This window comes from Dipodomys ordii, unplaced genomic scaffold, assembly GCF_000151885.1.
Source record: "Dipodomys ordii isolate 6190 unplaced genomic scaffold, Dord_2.0 Scaffold59, whole genome shotgun sequence".
Lineage (NCBI taxonomy): Eukaryota > Metazoa > Chordata > Mammalia > Rodentia > Heteromyidae > Dipodomys > Dipodomys ordii.
The window spans coordinates 10,644,250-10,663,853 of record NW_012267275.1 but is presented as its reverse complement, the minus strand read 5'-3'; positions in this window follow the sequence as shown (position 1 = coordinate 10,663,853).

The window sequence follows — 19,604 nt, the reverse complement described above, 5'->3', positions numbered from 1 at the left end:
AATTGTAACCCCTCTGTACAGTATGTTCACAAATAAAGTAAAATTAAATTAAAAAAAAAAAAGAATTCTATGCTTCCATCAGAAAGAATAATACCACCCTATTTGTAAGGAAATGAAGGGCTTGGAAAAACTTAAGTGAAGTAAAACAGATCCAAAGAAACATATATCCCATGGTTTCCCTTATTTATTATTTATAATTAGTATATGTCTAGGACAATCTTGGTAGATGTGCAGAATAGATCAAAAGCAATGTACTTATTACCATATAGGATGATGCTAAGTGAAATGAACTCCAAGAGTTAGAACACAAGAGGATTTTCTTTGTTGTTGTGTTCAATATATTATGTGGTTTCTTTTTTCTTTTGTGTTTTTCCCCTAGGGTATATCCCCTGTTGGCATTGTATTTGATTTTAGTACCCTGGGTATTGTATATATGTTTATCTGAATTAGAGAAGGGGAACAAAAAAATGGTGAGACAAAGGACCAAGTGGGAACAAATCCAACAGCAATACTCAACAGATGCTATGGTAGAAAAGATCTGTACAACTTGGTGGGGAGATGGGGGCAGAGGGAAAGGAGGAAAAATGAAGGAGGGGGTAAAAGTTGGACAAGAAATTTACTCACTACCTTATGTAACCATAACCCTTCTGTATATCACCTTGACAATAAAATTAAAATTAAAAAACCAAAAAAAATCACATAGTACATTAAAAATAAGAACTACAAAGGAAAACCTCTTGTGTCCATGTCTTGGAGTTCATTTTGTTTAACATCATCTTATATGGTCATATGTACATAGCTACTGAGATTGCTCATCTGCTAAGATTATCCTAGACATATACTAATTACTGCAAATAAGGGAAACCATGAGAAGTATGTTTATTAATGGATCAAGAAAATGTGATACATATGTGCATATATACATCATTAATATCTGTACGTTCATCATAAAGAATGACATGGAAATGACATGGAAAGACATGGAAAAATCATATTAAGTGAAGTGAGATTTTTTTTTCCTGTTGTGAGGCCTGAATTCTGGACCTGGGCACTCGCCGTCAGGTCTTAAGCTCAAGGCTACCATTTGAGCCACAGCACCACTTTCAATTTTTTCTGCTTTTGTTGTGCTGAGGAATCGAGCCCAGGGTCTCCTGCATGCAAGGCAAGCACTCTACCACTGAGCCACCTTCCTGCCTAACATGAGATGTTTATCATCATTTTCTAATTGCTTGCATTTTTATCTTTTATTAATATTTTACATATATTAGAATAAATTGATTGTATAAGGAGGTTCATTTTGATATGTCAATATACACATATGAATGAACCCAATGTAACTTGATCAAACTTTCCTGCTGAAACCAATTGCAAAAGGCATCATTGTCTCATTTTTAAATTCGTGTAGTTCATTATCCTTCATCTCCTATTTTCTCATCACATTCCCACTAGTACTCACCTCCAGGACAGGACCTGTTCTATATTTGTCATTCTTTTATTTATTATTTAATTATATTTGGGTTTTTGTTTCTTCCTTTGGTCACTTTTTTTTTGTGCCAGTACTAGGGCTTGAACTTATAGCATGGACTCTGCCCTTGAGCTCTTCATTGGCTCAAAGCTAGCACTCTACCATTTAAGCCAAAGCTCCATATCTCAATTTTTAGTGGTTAATTGGAGATAAGCATCATAAATATGTTCTTACCTGGGCTGCCATCAACAGAAATCCTCAGATATTACCTCCTGACTATCTAAGATCACAGGTGTGAACCACCATCGCCTGGATATTTTCTTTTTCTTTTTCTCTTTTTCTTTTTTTTTTTTTGTTAGTGTGGGGCCTGAACTCTGGGCCTGGGCACTCTCCCTGCACTCTTTAGCTCGAGGCAAGCCCTCTACCTCTTGAGCTACAGCGCCACTTCTGGTTTTCTAGTGGTTTATTGGAGATAGGAGTCTCACGGTCTTTCCTGCCTGGGCTGGCTTTGAACCGCAATCCTCAGATCTCAGCCTCCTGAGTAGCTAGGATTACAGGTGTGTGCCACCAGCACCCAGCTCGCCTGGATATTTTATGAATTTTTAAGGAGCAGTTTTCCAATTAACATATATATATATACATATTTAATATAATATATTATATATTTACATATATAGAGTATATTTCCATGAGACCTTTAAGCCCTAGGACCTCTTAAAAATAATTAGAATTAAGTCAAAAATAATTGACTGCACATTATTTCACCAACAAGAAAGCTTTGATTTCGAGAAAATAAACATATCTCTCAGGTATAAAAAATAGCAGATGTATCAATCTGCTAAATATAAGCCAAATTTTAATGATTAGATCCTTCAGGAGAATTAGCAAGCAACAAAATTGTCCTAAAAGTAAGTAAGAAGGAAAATAAGCTCATAGTGGTTTAGTTGACTAAGCAACTGTTAACATGGGTCTTTTATTTTTGAGTTTATCATTGCTACAGTGATTGACAATGAAGTATTTCAAGTTAATGGAATCCACCTAACAGTGTGTTGTATTAATTGGCCACTGTGGGCTTATTCATTCATCTATGAAGTCCTTTAACAAAAAATATGCTGAATGCTCAGTAATTTTATATAAATTCACAAGTTAATATTTTCGTGCAAATTTTACCTAGGGACTTAAGAATGTAGTGTGAATATCAGAAAGTATGTTTTTGATAATGAATACAAAATAGTTGAATGTTTAACTCTTAGGCACTTTAATGATTTTTAGAATGTCAATTTTAGAATATCTTTCTTTTTCACACCAATATATTATTAGAAATTCTATGACCTAATTTTTATTTGTGTTGATAAGAATATCAAAAAAGTTACCACTTTTATATAAAATTATAGTATTATTGCAATGTATTTAGATGATTTTTAAACTTGTCTATTTTTAAATATCTTCTGTTATAAATTTTAAATTTAAGTTTTGTTTACCATATATAATATCATTTCTTTAATAAAAGTTTGATAACTATTAAAAATATTTATTGGGTACAGCATTTTTTGCATGTAATTGTGTCAAATTCATTATAATTTTTCAGCAATTTACTCTAAGTATTCAAAGATACAAACTTCAGTAAATTGTCATAACATAAAAGAGTTTTCTATCAAAATGGTAGAGTAATCCAACTCTAAATCTCATCTGAAGTTTGGAGAAAAAGAAGGTCAAGATAACAAGGATGAGAAAGGAAAAAGAATTACTAAAAATCAAATTTAAATTGATTCATAACTGTTGGACTATTTCACAGTAAATTTTATTCACTGTAGGAAATTATAGCAATAAATTGAAGATATGACATGTCTTGACTGAAGAAAGATATTCTGTCATCTGTCTGCTCTGTCCTTTCTATCTCCATCTTTCCAACACAATACAATAAAAAATTCATGCAATACACTTACTGGTTGATACTGACTGTCATCTTTCAGAATATCTATCTTCAGGTAATGGCATCTTTCACTGACAACAATCTAAAAGGATTGTAGCAATCTAAAAGGATTGTCAAATTTTGTATGACACTGGACACTGAAGAAAAAGTGATATTGAGTTAATCCTTAGAGAAAGAACTTGGGCCCCAGGTAGCAGGAATAAACAATGAAGCATAGGAAATGGCATAAATGGGGAAAAGATGAAGTATGTAATTAAAATTAATCAACACGTTGACTGCTTTCCAAAGTAGGAGAACCAACACCAATACTCTTCAAACTCTTCAATGAAATAGAGAGAAATCACCAGACTTGTTCTATGAAACCATTGTTCTTAAACTTACACTAAAACTACATAAGGACCCATTAAAAAGGAGAACTATAAACCTATCTCTTTGCTGAACATACAGGCAAAACATCTCAATAAAATAGTGGACAACTGAATTCAACAAAATCATACATTATGAGCAAATGTGATTCATCCCAGGGATGCGGAGCTGGTTCAATGTATGCAAATCAATAAATTAATACATATATCAATAGAAGTTAGGACAATAATCACACAATCATTTCAATAACAGTAAAAAAAAACTTCTGATAGTATCCAACATCCTTTTATGACAAAATCTATGAAGAGTGTTGGAATACATGAACATTCCTCTACATAATAAAAACTGTTTATGACAAACCTACAGCCAATATCATATTTAATGGTTAAAAGCTAAAACCATTTCTTGTAAAATTAAGAAAGGGACAAGGATATTCACTCTCTCTGTCTCTCTTCAATATAGTACTAAGATTTCTGCAAAAACAATGAAGGAAGAAAAAGAAATAAAAGGCATCCAAATAGGGAGGAGAGAAGTAAAACTAGTTGTTTTACAGATGCCAAGATTCTTTATTTGAGGAATCCTATAGATTCCTCCTCCAAGGTATTAGAGCTGATCAAAAACTTTGGTAAAGTAGCAGGGTATGAAATCAAGACACAAAAATCAATAGCTTTACACCAATAATGAGAAGGTGAAGAGTGAAATCAGGAAATCAACTGCATTTGCTATAATCTAAAAAAATTTAATACTTAGGAATTAACCACAAATATGAAGGACCTTATAAGTAAAACTATTAAAAATTGAAGAAGGATATTGAAGAAGACATACAAAAAGAGGAAAGACCTTTCATATTCTTGGATTGGGAGGATTAATATCATGAAAATAGCAGTACTGCCCAAAGAGTCTACAAATTCAGTACAATACCCATCAAAATTCCAACATCATTCTTCAAAGAGAAAAAAATTTAAATGTTCAGTTTTTTATTACATTGGCTCAGTGTTTGTAGAGCTTTTTGGTAACTCTCCTCTGGATTATTCAGTAAACTGCTCTGTCACCTGATTATCATGAGTGGGAGCTGAGATACCTGGACTTGACATTTTTCTTGTGTTTCTCTGGTTTGTTCTGCCCATTTGGTATGAATTAATACCAATTTTGTGTTAGAACCCTATATTAAGGCAAGCATCAACCAGAATCCTGTAGTTGCACAGATTGATTCACAGTCAAAATGGCTGTAGATACAATCTATTTCAACTGATTCAATCTAATTCAACATCAAACAACTATGGATTAATGGGATAAGATGGTCAAAGAGGGATTCATAGAAAAAAATTAATTGTTTTGGGGCAAATTGTGGGGAAAAATAGGATTAGAGGAATGTGGAGAGGTAAAAGGAAAGAGTGAATTTAACCAAACCCTAATTTCAGAGAGAAAATGGATAAAACGGAATGAAAGGAGGAGAGATAAAGAAAGAAGAAAAAAATATGAAAAAACAAAAATTTAAATTTAAAGAAATGAAACACTTAAAATTACGTAAGTATAATGACATACTACTGATAGAAGAAAGGATAGAATGAGAGGAGAAGAGAGATTAAAAAGGAAAAATTTTAAAAAATTGAAAAAATTGAAAAATTAAAAATGGGATTCTTAAAATTATATAAATATAAATAAATAATACTATTATTAATGGAGTTAAGCCTAAGACCTTATGAATTGAGTAGTCAATTTCTGAATTAAGTATTCACACAATGAAGGATAAAGTCTAATTATTGACCATGGGTAGGTATACCTGGGGATTAGCAGAACAGCAATTACATCATGCAAAAAAATAAAAAGGACCAAAAGGTTAAAAGACATTAACAGACACACACACACACACACACACACACACACACACACACATTATGAAAGAAAAATAAAATAGAAACAAAGTTTCAATTTTTAAAAAAAAATAAGTTAAAAAAAGTTCTTTGATTTCTTTTGTTGGGGGAGAGGGTGTGGGAAGGTTCTTGTATCTCCCCTGTGTCCATAACCAGTCTCTTAGTGGAATCTCTGGTTTGCTTGTGGTGCTTGGTTTTCCTGTGGCTTGATTGGTTTCTTAAGTAAGTTTGTTTAAGCAAGCAGAAATAAGCTCTTCCTTACTCAGGACTTTGTGAACCTTTTCCCAGGCTAGTTCAATGGGAGGGAGGTCTGCTTTGAGTTCTACAAAAGAGGGAGATGTTTGTTTCCTCTAGTTTGGAGTTGCTGTGATTAGGCAAGGTCGTGGCTAGGGTTGAAGCCTATCAGCAATCTGTAGCTTTTCCCTGAGCGACTAGCTCCAGACACACTCATGGAGCCCAACCTGGAGCCATTCTCCAGATTTATATTTATGGAGTTTCAATGGTTTTTCTTTTATCCCTCCTGCTGCTAGGTCTGCAGCCTAGGCTGCAGTGGGGAGGGGCAGCCTCTCACTTTTTACCCAGTGAAGAAAGTCACTCCTGTGCTGAGGGTGCTTCCTCTGCCTGGGAAGAGAAAATTTCCCCTAGGTGTAAGTGAGCAGGGCAGGTCTGGTTCCTGTGACTGGTTGAATGGCTCCTATTGTTTTCTTCCAAGGCTTGAGTTGGAGCTAGCTGCTAGGCTGGGCTTTTCATCAGTATCAAAGATGGAGTTCTTCTCCAGTTGTGGGGAAGGGGCTACCTTCTCACCACTGCTCGGTGAGAAGGAGTGAGGATGTCTTGGGGGTACTCACATCAGTCTCTTGGTTTCCTGGATGTCCAGGGTCTGATATCAGCAGGATGAAGATTTCTGCTTCTTGTTCATGGTGAGTAGAATTTGCTCATTCACTGTTCTTGGCTTCTTTGTCCTGGGCTCTCTCTCTTGATATGGTGGCAGTGACTGCTGCCGCCACCACAGACACCAACAAGTGCTCAGATCTGTCTCTTTAACCAAGCTGCCTGAATTTTTCTTCTCTGGCCACGTGTCATGGCACACGTGGTACATTTCTCTAGCCTAGGACTGTTCACTGGAACCCTAAAACTGCTTTCTATGCGAGAGCTTGTTTAGCCTCTAGCTTCTCCTCCATCATCTTCCTTTGGACCTCTAAACATTCTTATTCTATAACTTCTAGCCAAGGTTTTACTCAAACAAGTAAAATCAATGTCACTGCCATTCACTACTAGTTTTTAGTTACTTTTTTGTTTTTTTCTTTTTATTTGAATCAAGGTAGTGATTATTGAGGAATGTCTCTCCTGACCTATGATTTGTTAGAATTGCAAGGGCTGGGTAATAGCTTTTAGACAAAATGATAATTTCCTTAGGGAAAAACAAACAACCAAAACCTGCATAACCCTACAATCTAAGATAAAGGGTTATATGGTACTCAATGGATTTTGAAGACAGGAGTTATTTGGCATGAACTCTTTTATAGACAAGAGTATCAGCATTCAGTCACAGCTTACTCTAATTTAATTTTATCCTCACGTGTCTTTAGTTTCACTTTTAGTTTCACAAAATTGAAACACAGTTAAATATTTTATAAGATAGTAGTTTTATAAAATAAAAATATTTTATTAGTCATGTATCTGACTAAGACGTCAAGTATACAGAGGCATAGAAGATTATCATTGCTGCACATTTGAAACACAATAATGTTTATCAATTGGTGACAAATTGTTCAACTCATCTTGGCATACCAGTTAGCAAGAGAAGGGGAGAAAGATAATCTATAGTAATCATATCTGTATTTTTCCCCATCTCTCTCCATGCCATTATTATTTCAATTATTGGAGAAAAACAGTAATTTAGAAAGTTATCTAAATAGAGATAAGTGCAGCTCAATGGCAAAATGTTCTTGAAAGTTGAGGGAAGGTTTACTTTCTGGACTAATGAATATGTGCACTATTTTTGTAAGAAAGGATAGCAATATGGTTCTACAGTGAATGACTATTGAAATGAAAACATAGAAGTAGTGACTCAAGTTTGCTTATCGTAGGAGTTGCATAGACAATCTGGACTAGTCATCAGAGTATAAATGTTAGTCTGCCCACACTATATTTGGAGCATTACCAAGAGAAAAAACAAAACAAAACAAAACAGTAATTCATTAATTCAAACATATCATTTTTTGGTGGGAGGGTTCGGTTGTGGGGCCTGAACTTTGGGCCTGGGCACTGTCCCTCAGCTCTTCAACTAAAGGTTAGCGCTCTACCACTTGAGCCACAGCACCACTTCTTGCTTTTTTCTTTTTGCTTATGTGGTGCTGAGGAATCAAACCTAGGGCCTCAGGCATGCAAGGCAAACGCTCTTCCACTGACCCAACTTCCCAGCCCCATCAAACATATCATTAATTGATAACATTTCCTAGTCCTAAAATAGTTGGTCATTATGCCCATTGATTAGCTATTACGATGTCCTTGTGCATAGTTTTGGAGATGACATTGTTTGTAAATTGAGGAAAGCACCTCTATTATTCCATGTTATTTCACAAACATTTACATATATGTGTATATGCATATTTGTAGGCATGGGGTCTACTTGAACAGGCATAAATTGGAAAAAATATTGACTGTTGGCATCCTTATCAAAACACCCCAAAGATATATTCAAATTACAAAATTTGATTTGTAATACTTTGTATCATGTCCTTATAAGTATTCAATTGAATACATGAATATCTTTGCTTATTTCAAGTTAAAGGAATATATCTTTTTAAAAACATCTTAATATTTTGCCAATGAGGGTTTACTTCCTTTCATTCTCCCTTTAATTCATGATAAATATCAATTTATACATATACGTTTGAGGAATGAAAAAGTCATATCAATTTTACGAATATTAACATTGACTTTATTATAATATTTTTCAAATCATTCTTAGTTATCATATTTCTCTTTTTTTTTGTCGGTTGTGGGGCCTGAACTCTGGGCCTGGACGCTGTCCCTCAACTCTTCAGCTCAAGGCTAGAGCCCTACCACTTGAGCCACAGCACCACTTACAGCTTTTTCTGCTTATGTGGTGCTGAGGAATCAAACCCAAGGCCTCAAAAATGTAAGGCAAGCACTCTACTACTGAGCCACCTTCCCATCCCTAGTTATCCTATTTCTTGTCCTGTTTAACTAGAAAGAGGGAGAGCAATGAATACAGAGAAAATGTGAACTGACATTTAGGCTCAACTGTTTTGTGATGAGTTCACTTTCTTTTAATCAAGGTACTAATTTACTTAGTTCATTAAATAAATATAATTTTCAACCTTACTCATCTAGTGAGATCCTACATAAAAATTCCAGATATCTGGTTACATGCAGTTATTTGCAGACCTAATGTGGTATTTACTTCAGTAAATACAAATTGAAATTCAAATGATCTTTGTGAGTTATTTTCATGAGGATGACAACACTCATCCTTGTGGTGAAAACTACATTTCAGTTCATAATTTCATAACTGATCACAGTTCAGTATCTTTAAAAGATATCTGTAGGTAGTTATCTAAAGGAGGTATCATTTAACATAGAAGTATACGAATGCAATGCACTTCGATCCGTATCACCCTGTCAACAACCTGATCCACCTGTGACCTGCCCCTCTCAATTTTGTGATATTAATGATGGATTCTTGACTGTATTCTCCTCCCCTTCCTCCTTCATTGGCTACTCTTCTCTCCTGGGCTAACACTCCCCCCTTGCAAGTACATAATTCTTGGTGCTTGTTTTGTTCAGCTTTGACTTAATCTTTCTAAAAATGTGTACTATTTGAACTCCCTATAGCTTCTACTATAATTCAATTATTCATTTGGAACATCTTGCATAGCACCCAGTGTGTTTATATGTTTACTTTCAGATTTATACACATGTTCTATCTACTACTACAGAGAGAAACCTTGCTTCTTTGAGACTTGCTCATTTCATTTATTATAATCTTTTCCAACCATTTGCATTTCCTTAGCAAACATACAATAGCATTCTTTCTAATGGAAGAATAAAAGTCCATTGTGTGTGTATATATATACAATATTATATATTTTATAATATAATTTAAATTTATATATGTATAATATATACATTGTGTGTATGTACACATATATATGGCACATTTTCTTAACACATTTATCCACTGAGGAACATCTAGGTTGATGATTCCATATTCTGGCTATGGTGAATGGTGCTAGAATGAACATGGTTGTGCTGGTGGTTTTATTGTATCATTGCTGGTGGTTCTTTGGATAGATGCCTTCGAATCAAGTAATATAACACAATAGGAATTGCAGTCAAGCAAGAAACATTTTTATATGTATATGTATTATTTATAACACATACGCATATATAACACATGTATGTATTACAAATACATATAAGCATGCATATATTTTTCTTTTTGCACAAATGAACAGAAATATTTTGAAATAGTTCTTTTTTGTGGGAAAGCTTCTCACTCTTGCATTGCGTTTTCACTCAAGGCAAACATTTCACTACTTGAGTCATAGATCTACCTCTGGCTCTTTGCTGATTAATTGAAGATAAGATACTTGTGGTTTTTCTGCCAGAGCATGCTTCAATCAGAGATTCTCAAATCTCAACGACCTGAGTAGTTAATATTCCAGGAGTGAGCTGTTAGAGCCTATGGACACATGTTTAATTTAATGTTTTTTAAGTGTGCTTTGCTAATACAGGGGCTTGAATTCCAAGTATCATACTCTTTATCAGCTTTATCACTTCTATGTAGCCGATGCTCTACTACTTTAGCAAAATTCTGGCTGTTTTGCTAGTTAATTAGAGATGGTTATCTTCTGTTACTTTTGTTGTTGTTATTGTTTTTCTGATGTGAAGGCTTGAACAAGGATACTCAGATTTTAGATTCCTGAATAGCTAAAATGATAGGTTATTGGCTTTCTGGCTCTGTTAATTTTTAATAAAATATTTATTGCTGAATACATGTACATTTAAAGTTCTGTAAATATAAAATTTAATCCTGATATGCCTAATACCCATTTTCTTCTCAGTAATATTTTACATAAGTAGACCATATTCACTATTATAATTTTAAATCAGATAGTGGCATTTATTTATGGGAGTTCTCTACTCTGATTTTTATAATTGTTTTAATGTAAAATTTTATTTTTTGTCCAATACATAAAGCCTAAACTTTTACATAGTAATAGGGCACCATGTTAGATTTTGGTACATCTATGCATTGTGTCATGTTAAAATAGGTTTAAACATATTGATCTCAAACTTTATCATTTATTATAAAAACATTAGAATGCTTTCTTTATTTTTAAAATATGCATTATATTGCTATCATTCATGGCTATCCTACTATATAACAACATATATATGTAATATACCCATATAATAACAAATACTTCTATATTTGTGTCACATATTTTTATCCACTTCTTTTCATTTATATATACATATATAATTTTAAAAAATTATTCAAGATAATATCAATTGCATATCAATTTAACATTACCACTCATATGCATAACACATCTTATCAAGAGTGATTGCTTTCACTATTCTTTTCACTCACACCTAACGCTCTCCCTACCAGTCTCATCAAGTGTCCTATTTCCATTTTCCCTTATGTTCTCTGATCTCATGACTGTATTACTCCACTACTCTACTTTACATTTATCCATCACCCCGTCCATTAGCCTCCACTTCTGACAGGCAAAGTATGTTTCAACTTTTAAATATTTATTTTTCAAACTTTCTTCACTGCGGATATTCACTCCCATGTATACCACACTTGCATCAATTTAATCTTTGATACACAAATATAACTTTATATGTGTTCACATATATGTTTGTATTTTAGATGTAATACTCATATAATATCTACTTTAATCTTTGGGTTATAAACCAAGATTATTTTATTGTTTTATTGATCTAATGTTTTTAGCATTAGCATTTGAAAATCTGTTCACTTGGATCCTGATTATATGACATATCCCTTTTGTGGCTTCCTTTTTTGTTAGTTTGTTAAAGTAAATGCATTTTGGTCACTAACATGCCCCAAGCTTATCTTCTATATTTTCTATCCAGGTCCTAAATTTAACCCGTGTCTTATTACATATGTCTTCTATTATAGGACAATTACATATGATCAAAAATAATTGTTTATGGTTATCTATAACAGGTGTTATTATAAATATTTCTACATAATTATCTGCACTTTTATTAACAGACATCAGTAAATACAGAACATAACTAACTACTGAGGTCTGTATTCAGACATAGTCCTAACTCAAATATTATATAGATTATTTAACATTGATTCATTACCACAGGGGTTATTTCAACTTCTTCCCACTTTTTTCCCCATAATTTTTAACAAAACTTTGAAAATTTGACTCTGAATATCCACTGTGTATTTAATATCATAAATTTTTGTTCATTTATATAATGGTTGTAAAAATTGTAACTTACACCCAACCTCAGATGACTTATATCTACTAGAGTGTAGTTCTAAGTAAAATTTCTCTTTTACTTTAATCTTAAATACTTTACATATATGATATCAATAGGTCATAATTTCTCTCTTTCTTGTTCGTGAAATTGTTTTATGCAGTATAAACCATACACAGTGTTTGGTATCTGTAAACCTAGCACTTGCAGTGTTGACAGAAGGGGACTGAAATTCAAGGAAACAATGGTCTAAAAAATTATGCATCATGCTGGTGGACACTGGTTGCTCAGACCTGTAATCCTAGCCACTTAGGAGGCTGAGATCGGAGGATTGAAGTTCAAAGCCAGCCCAGGCAGGAAGTTCCATGAGATTCTAATCTTCAATAAACTGCCAGAAAAGCAGAAGTGGCACTGTGGCTCAAATGGCAAAGTGCTCGCCTTGAGCTGAAGAGCTAAGGGACAGTGCCCAGGAGCAGAGCCCAGAGTTCAAGCCTCATGACTGATCCAAACAAACAAACAAAAAAGTAAGAATCAGATTATTTTTCATAACTTGCATTATGTGTTTAGATTTCCTGACCCTTTTAATAAGTTTTATAATTTGAGCTATGAAATTTTCTGTGTTTAACAATTTCATGATGATAAGTATTCACATTAAATATTATACAGAAAAATACACTTTTGAAATTTACTTTTTCTACTATTCAATTGTTCATTCCCTCTGTTCCCTCCATAGCCATAAATTTGTTTACTGTCTCACTGGGAGCCAGTGTCTCACACCTGTAATCCAAGCTACTTAGGAGGCTGAGATCCGAGATCAAAGCCAACCCAGGCAGGAAAGTCCCTGAGACAATTATTTCTAATAAAACTACTAGAAAACCGGAAGTGGCCACTGTGATTCAAACAGTAGAGCACTTGCCTTGAGCTGAAGATCACACGGGCAGCCCCCAAGCCCAGTGTTCAAGCCCCACGACCAAAAAAAAAAAAGTTTACCGTCTCTATAATATTTTATCTTTAATATTTTGTAAATGATAAAAAAACTCAGTCATTTTTAGACTCTTCCCTTAAAGTTAACAATATGCACTTAACATTTATCTATGCTTTTGTGTGAATTGGTAGTTAACTAGGTTTATTGTTAAGTAACTTTCCACTACAGTAACCTAGAACAGGCTTGTACACTCAACTAGAGAGGTCATCTTATTTGAATCCAATGCTTAGAAGTAATAGATAAATGTACTAAATAGACACCTGCCTGGTTTTGTTGTTAATAGTACTTTTCTTGGTTTACATTGATTATTTGTAGTAAAAGATATAAATGTGACATTTTATATCTGCATAAAATTATTTCAACCACATTTACTTATTGATAGATTTCTCTTATCCCTTCCTACTCCCTTCTTCAACATCACTAGTAATTTTTCTCTTGTTTCATATCTTATTTTTGCCCAGTTATTTTTCTCCCTACTACAAATAAGAGAAAATATGTGATACCAGCGTTTGTGGTACTGACATTTTTATTAACAGAGAAGACTATAGTTCCATCTACTTGCTACTGAATGACATAGTTTCTTGTGTGTGTGTGTGTGTGTGTGTGTGTGTCTGTCTGTCTGTCTGTCTGTCTGTGTGTGTGTCTGTGTGTCTGTGTGTATGGGGGGGGTTAGGTCTGAGACTAGGACTGGAACTTTGGTACCTGATGCTTTCACTCAGTGGGCTACCACTGAGTGATGTTATTCACCCCTCTTAATTTTTGAATGAAACTTCAACATGTGTTGACATTGTTATTTATATGAAACAGTATATTGACTTGAATTTATGGCTGTGTGCTTTCTGCACAAGCATTCTAATACTTAAGCCTTGTCCTCAGACCTTTGTGATTGGAATATTTTTTGAGACAGGTTTTTTTTTAATTTTTTTTGCCCAAGGCAGCCTGGTCTGGGCTTTATGCTTCCTGGAGACGAGGCTGACTTGCACAAATTACCACATGTAGTTGTTTTGTGTTGAGATATCTCCTATATTTTCCCTAGCTGGCTTCAAAGAATAATCATCCTCATTTCTAACTTCCAAGAAGCTGAGATCAGCAACATGAGTTTCTATGCCTACACCAACTAGTTTTTTTAAATCTATACATTTGTTGAGTTGCACCTAGGCCTCTACCATAATTTGATTATTGTGAATAGTACTGTGATAAATATGGATATACTGGTATCTTCACAGTAGGCTGATTTGAACATTGGGAGTATATAATCAAAAGTGGTTTGGATGAATCATATAGGAGTTTTATTTTAATTTTTGAAACTTCCATATGGATTTCCATAGTTGCTAGATTGATTAATATTCCCACAATCAGTGAGTTCCTTCTCTGTTGTGTCCTCACCAACATGTGGCATCATTTGTTTTCGTGGTGATGGCCAAGAATGGTGATGATGGAAGAGATAAATTCAGTTTAGTATTCTGTTTCCATTTTCTCAATAGCTGAGGATGGACAAATTTTCATTTGTCCATCGGTCATTTGAATTTCTTCATTAGAGAAGTGTCAGCCCAGTTCATTTTTTTACTTTATGGATTTGATTATTCTTTGTTTAATTTTATGAGATAGTTATACATTTGGATATTACTGTTCTTCTAGATAAATTTCTAGCAAAGACTTTTCTTACATTCTGTAGACTGTCCTTTTACTATGTGACTATTACTTACTCTGTATGAAATATTCTCTCCTATTTTCCTTTACTAGGATTTGAATATAGAACCTTATGCTTGCTTGACAAGTGCTCTAACACTTTCATAATGTCTGGTACTTTTATATGACTTTTTATTCCTAGAAGCTGTTTAACATGATTCAATTCCGTTTGTCTTTTTTAATTTAATTCATTTAATGAGCTATTGGTTTCCTATGAAGGAAACCTTTCCTACCCTAGATCTTGAAATATTTACTCTCTTTTCTCCAGTAGTATCAAAGTTTCAGATGTTACCTTAAGTTTTCTTTATCATCCATTTTGCATTTATTATTTTACAGAGTGAGAAACATAGGTCTAGTTTTATTTTTGTACATGTAAATGTCAAGTTTTATTGACACCAATTGTTAAAGATTCTATCAAAATATAAAATACACATTAATGTTTCATTGGTATATTTACCTATGCGAAGGCATTTTCTTATGATATGTACATAAATGAATACAACCTATTTTATAAAATTCATCCTCTGTATCACTAGCCTCATCATCGTTTCCCCTTTCTTATAATAATTTCCACCAGGTTTCATTAATTTTTGTTTTAATTCATTTTTGATACATTAAAAAGCACTTGAATTTTTACTTTGTGTTGATCTTAAGTAACTATCTATGTTCTGTATTCTCTAATCAATTCAGCAGAGTCTTTTTGCTTTTACATAATTTTTTGTGGATTGTGATTTTCTTCATAGGCTCTTGTAGCACCTGTGAATAAGGGCAGATTAATTAGTACTTTCCAATCTGCATGAAATTTATCTTTACTTGTTCTAATACAATAGAAGACTTTGAGTATGAGGTTAAACAGAAGTTAGTGACATGGTATTTTAACTTATGTAACCACTATTCCTTCCAAAATAATGATTTTCTTGCAAATAAGCTATTGTACCTTGCAGAAAAATATGTCTCTATTACATAAATATTTTAGACATACACATTTGAGATATTGGATTTCTTCCCTGTTGAATAAAACAAAATTTGAGCCTGGTCTTAATATTTATTTTATATGTAGCTCATTCATAAATGTTAGTGTAGAATTAGGTCATTTTTCTTCCTATTTGAATATGTGAAGTAAAACCAGTTACTCTAAAAAAATAGCTTTTAGTTATATAATTCAAATACATTTTATCATATAATTTAAATTCAATTTGTTAAAATATATTTTGTAAATTATTTCTAGGAAAGTTCTCTTTATTTTTAATGTTTATGTTGTCAAGAGGCATGCTATAATTGTGAAATTTGGAACAAATCTTCTGTTTTTAATTGTTTTTTTTCTACATGAAATAGGAAATAAAAATTGTAAAAAGAGTGAAAATTTTTCTGTGAATAAATATAATTTTACTAAACTTAGTATATGTACTGATTTTCTTTAAGTCAGCTTAAAATAGTTTTAAATGAATATAAAAAGGAGGGAAAGAAAAATAACAAAATGCTGAAATAAGGATACAGATTGACCCATTGTAACAATGAGATATTCAAGACCTATGTTGACAATGAACTTTACAACTTGGGAGGGGGAAGTGGGAAGGTGGAGAAGGAAGGGATGGTGGGGGAAAAACAAAGGAGGAGATAACACTGGTCGGTAGGAAATGTACTCATTACCTTACACATTTAAATGTAATGCCCTGTACAGTATTTTTACAATAAAAACATTAAGAAGAAATTTTAAAAAAGAGAAAAAAATATTTTAAATGTATGCTAAAATGTAGAAATGCTAATATGTAGAAATACTAGGGACTTCTGGGAAGATGGTGGAGGAGAAGCTGGAGGCTAAACAAGCTCTCACATAGAAAGCAGTTTTAGAGTTCCAGTGAACAGTCCTAAGCCAGAGAATCACACCAAGTGTGCCATCACAGGACAGAGAGTTAGGACAGAGAGGGAAAATCCAGGCAAGGAGACAGATCTGAGCACTTGCCAGCAGCTGTGGCTGCGGTGACAGTGGTGGCCGCGGTGGCTGTAGCCGCCATACCTGAAACACAGAGAGTCCAGGATGAAGGAGTCAGACTTGGCAGGCAAGCTGATTCTACTCTACACCAGCAAGAACTGACAAGGAGCAGACATCTTCATCATGCAGTTCGCAGACCAGAGAAGACCCAGGAACCAAGACTCGGTGTGAGTAGAAGTCTAACATCCTTACTCCTTCTCAGGGAGCAGAGGAGAGAAGGCCACCCCTTCCCCCTCAGTACCAGAGATCTCCATCTTGGATACTGACAAAGCTCGGCAGAGCTGCTAGCTCCAACTCAGGCCTTGGAAGAAAGCTAGAGTCATTTAGCAGGTCACAAGAACCTAACCTGACCTGCCAGACTCAGCTCCACCCAGGAAAATCACCCAGCTTGGGCACCAGCCCCAGGAGTGGCTTTCTTCACTGGGTAATCAGAGCCAGAGGCTGCCCCTCCCTTTAGCACCTTGACAATCAATTGAATTTCAGTAAACATAAACCCTGAGAGCAGCTGCAGGCTGGGCTCTGTGAGTTTCTCACAAACTAGCCCCCAGGAAAAGCTACTGTTTGCTGAAAGGCCTCAACTCTACCCAGAACCTAGCTTCATCACAGCATCTCCAAACTTGAGGAAAAAGCCATCTCCCTCTTTTGTGGTACTCAAAGCAGATCTCCCTCCCATTGAACTAACCTGGGAGGAGGATCACAAAATCCTGGGTAAAGCAGAGCATTTTTCTGCCTATTCAAACAAACTGACTTAAGTAACCAACCAAGCCACAGTAAAATCAAACACCACAAGCAGAACAGAGACTCCAACAAGAGGCTGGTTACAGACACAAGGGAGATACTGGATTTTTCCCACTGCTCCCCAAAAAAACAAAGAACTTTTTTTTGGGTGTATTTTATAATTTTTTTCTAAAACTTATTTTTAATTTTTACCTTTTTTGAAAAAAATTGCTTTCCAGTAACTTTTTTTTCCTCTTAGAATTTTTATTTTAGGGATATGTGAGTATGCGTTTTTCTTTCTTTTTTGTTTTCTTTCTCTTTTTTAAATTATCTTTTTGTTTTTTGTTTAGCTCTACTGAACTTCTGATCTTTTTTTCTTCCTTTCTTATCCATTTCACCTTTTCCTCTCTTTCATTCTTCTTAATGTGACTTAATTGTTGTCATGCACACCCTCAGATAAACCGGTTGTTGATTATTAGGCCCTATTTCCCATTGTGTACACACTTAATCCACAAATTTATTACACATTTCAAAACCTCTGAGACTTAAATAACTTAATAGCAGTACTACCTCTTTATACCTATATAATATTTTAAGCATTTTTTTTAAGTTTTTCACATTTCCTTTATATCCCTCTCCTTCTCTCATTATATCCACAATCTTCTCTGATTTCCATTCTGCATAATATTTTTAATTTAAATTTTCTATTTTTTCTGGTCTTTTTTTTTCCTTTTCACTTTTTTGTTTTTCTCTCTCTCTCTACTTTCATCCTATCCAACGTATTTCCTGCTTTGAGATTAGGACTTAGTTAACTTGATTCTCCCTGTGCCTTCCCACATCACTCTATTCCTATTTTTTACCCACAATTCTCACTAAACCTAATAATTTCTGGTTTACCAAATTATTCTTTGTGGTTCATAGCCCATTAATATATATAGTTGTTTGATGTTGAATAGATGTATCTGTTGAACAAGATTGTATCTGCAGATTATTGACTGTGCAAATTCAGACTTTGGTTGATGCTTGCCTTAAGATAGTGTTCTAGCACAAAACCGGTACTATTTTCATCCCAAATGAGCAAACTAAGCTGGAAAAACACAAGAAAAATGGCAAGTCCAGGTATCTCAACTCCCACTCATGATAATCAGGGGACAGAACAGATAATGAATAATCCAGAGGAGAGTTCCCAAATACCTCTACAAACATTGCTGGCAAACATGATAAATTAAAAGATTGAAAGCATACACAATACTTTGTATGAGCGTGATAGGGAGAGAGAGGAGGCAATCCAAAGGTTTATACAGAATATCATGAACATAAGAAAGCTACTCAAAAACTGATACAGGATTTGTGTGTGCAGCTTCAGAATACTCAAAGAGAAAGGCAGGAATGCTGTGAGCAGGCTGAGAACAGTCAAAGAGAACTACAGGAATGGCATGAATGTGAGGAAGCTAAGCAAAAAGTAATACAGGAATTGAGAGAGCAGGTAGAGAATACACAAAGATCACTTAAGGCATTCACGGAATCCATTAACAAAGAGCTGAAGGAAGTCAGGGAGACCACAAAGGGAATGCTGAATGGAACCCAACAGAAGGAATGAGAGTCCAAGCAAACCATAACCAATCAATGAAGTGATTTGAGAATAAACACTGAACCTCAAATTAAGGAAGTAAAGAAGTTCATACAAGATCTAAAACAAAGCTTCAACAAAGAATTGGAAGCCATCAAAGCTGACCAATTAGAAGGAAAAGAGATAAAAAACAAAGTAGAGAGTCTTGACAGCAGGTTAGACCATGCAGAAGATCGAATCTCGGGTATTGAAGATAGCCTAGATATTATAGAGAAAGAACATACAACCATCCAAGACAAGTCCAAGAAAAATGATAGATCTATCCAACACCTGGAAGACACCATCAGAAGGCCTAATATAAGGATATTGGGTATAGAGGAGCACCTAGAAACAGAAGTTAATGGTCCAGGAAATCTGTTTAACAGGATCCTAGCAGAGAACTTCCCAAACATACAAAAAGATAGGCCTATTCAGATACAAGAAGCTTTTAGAACCCCAAATAGACCAG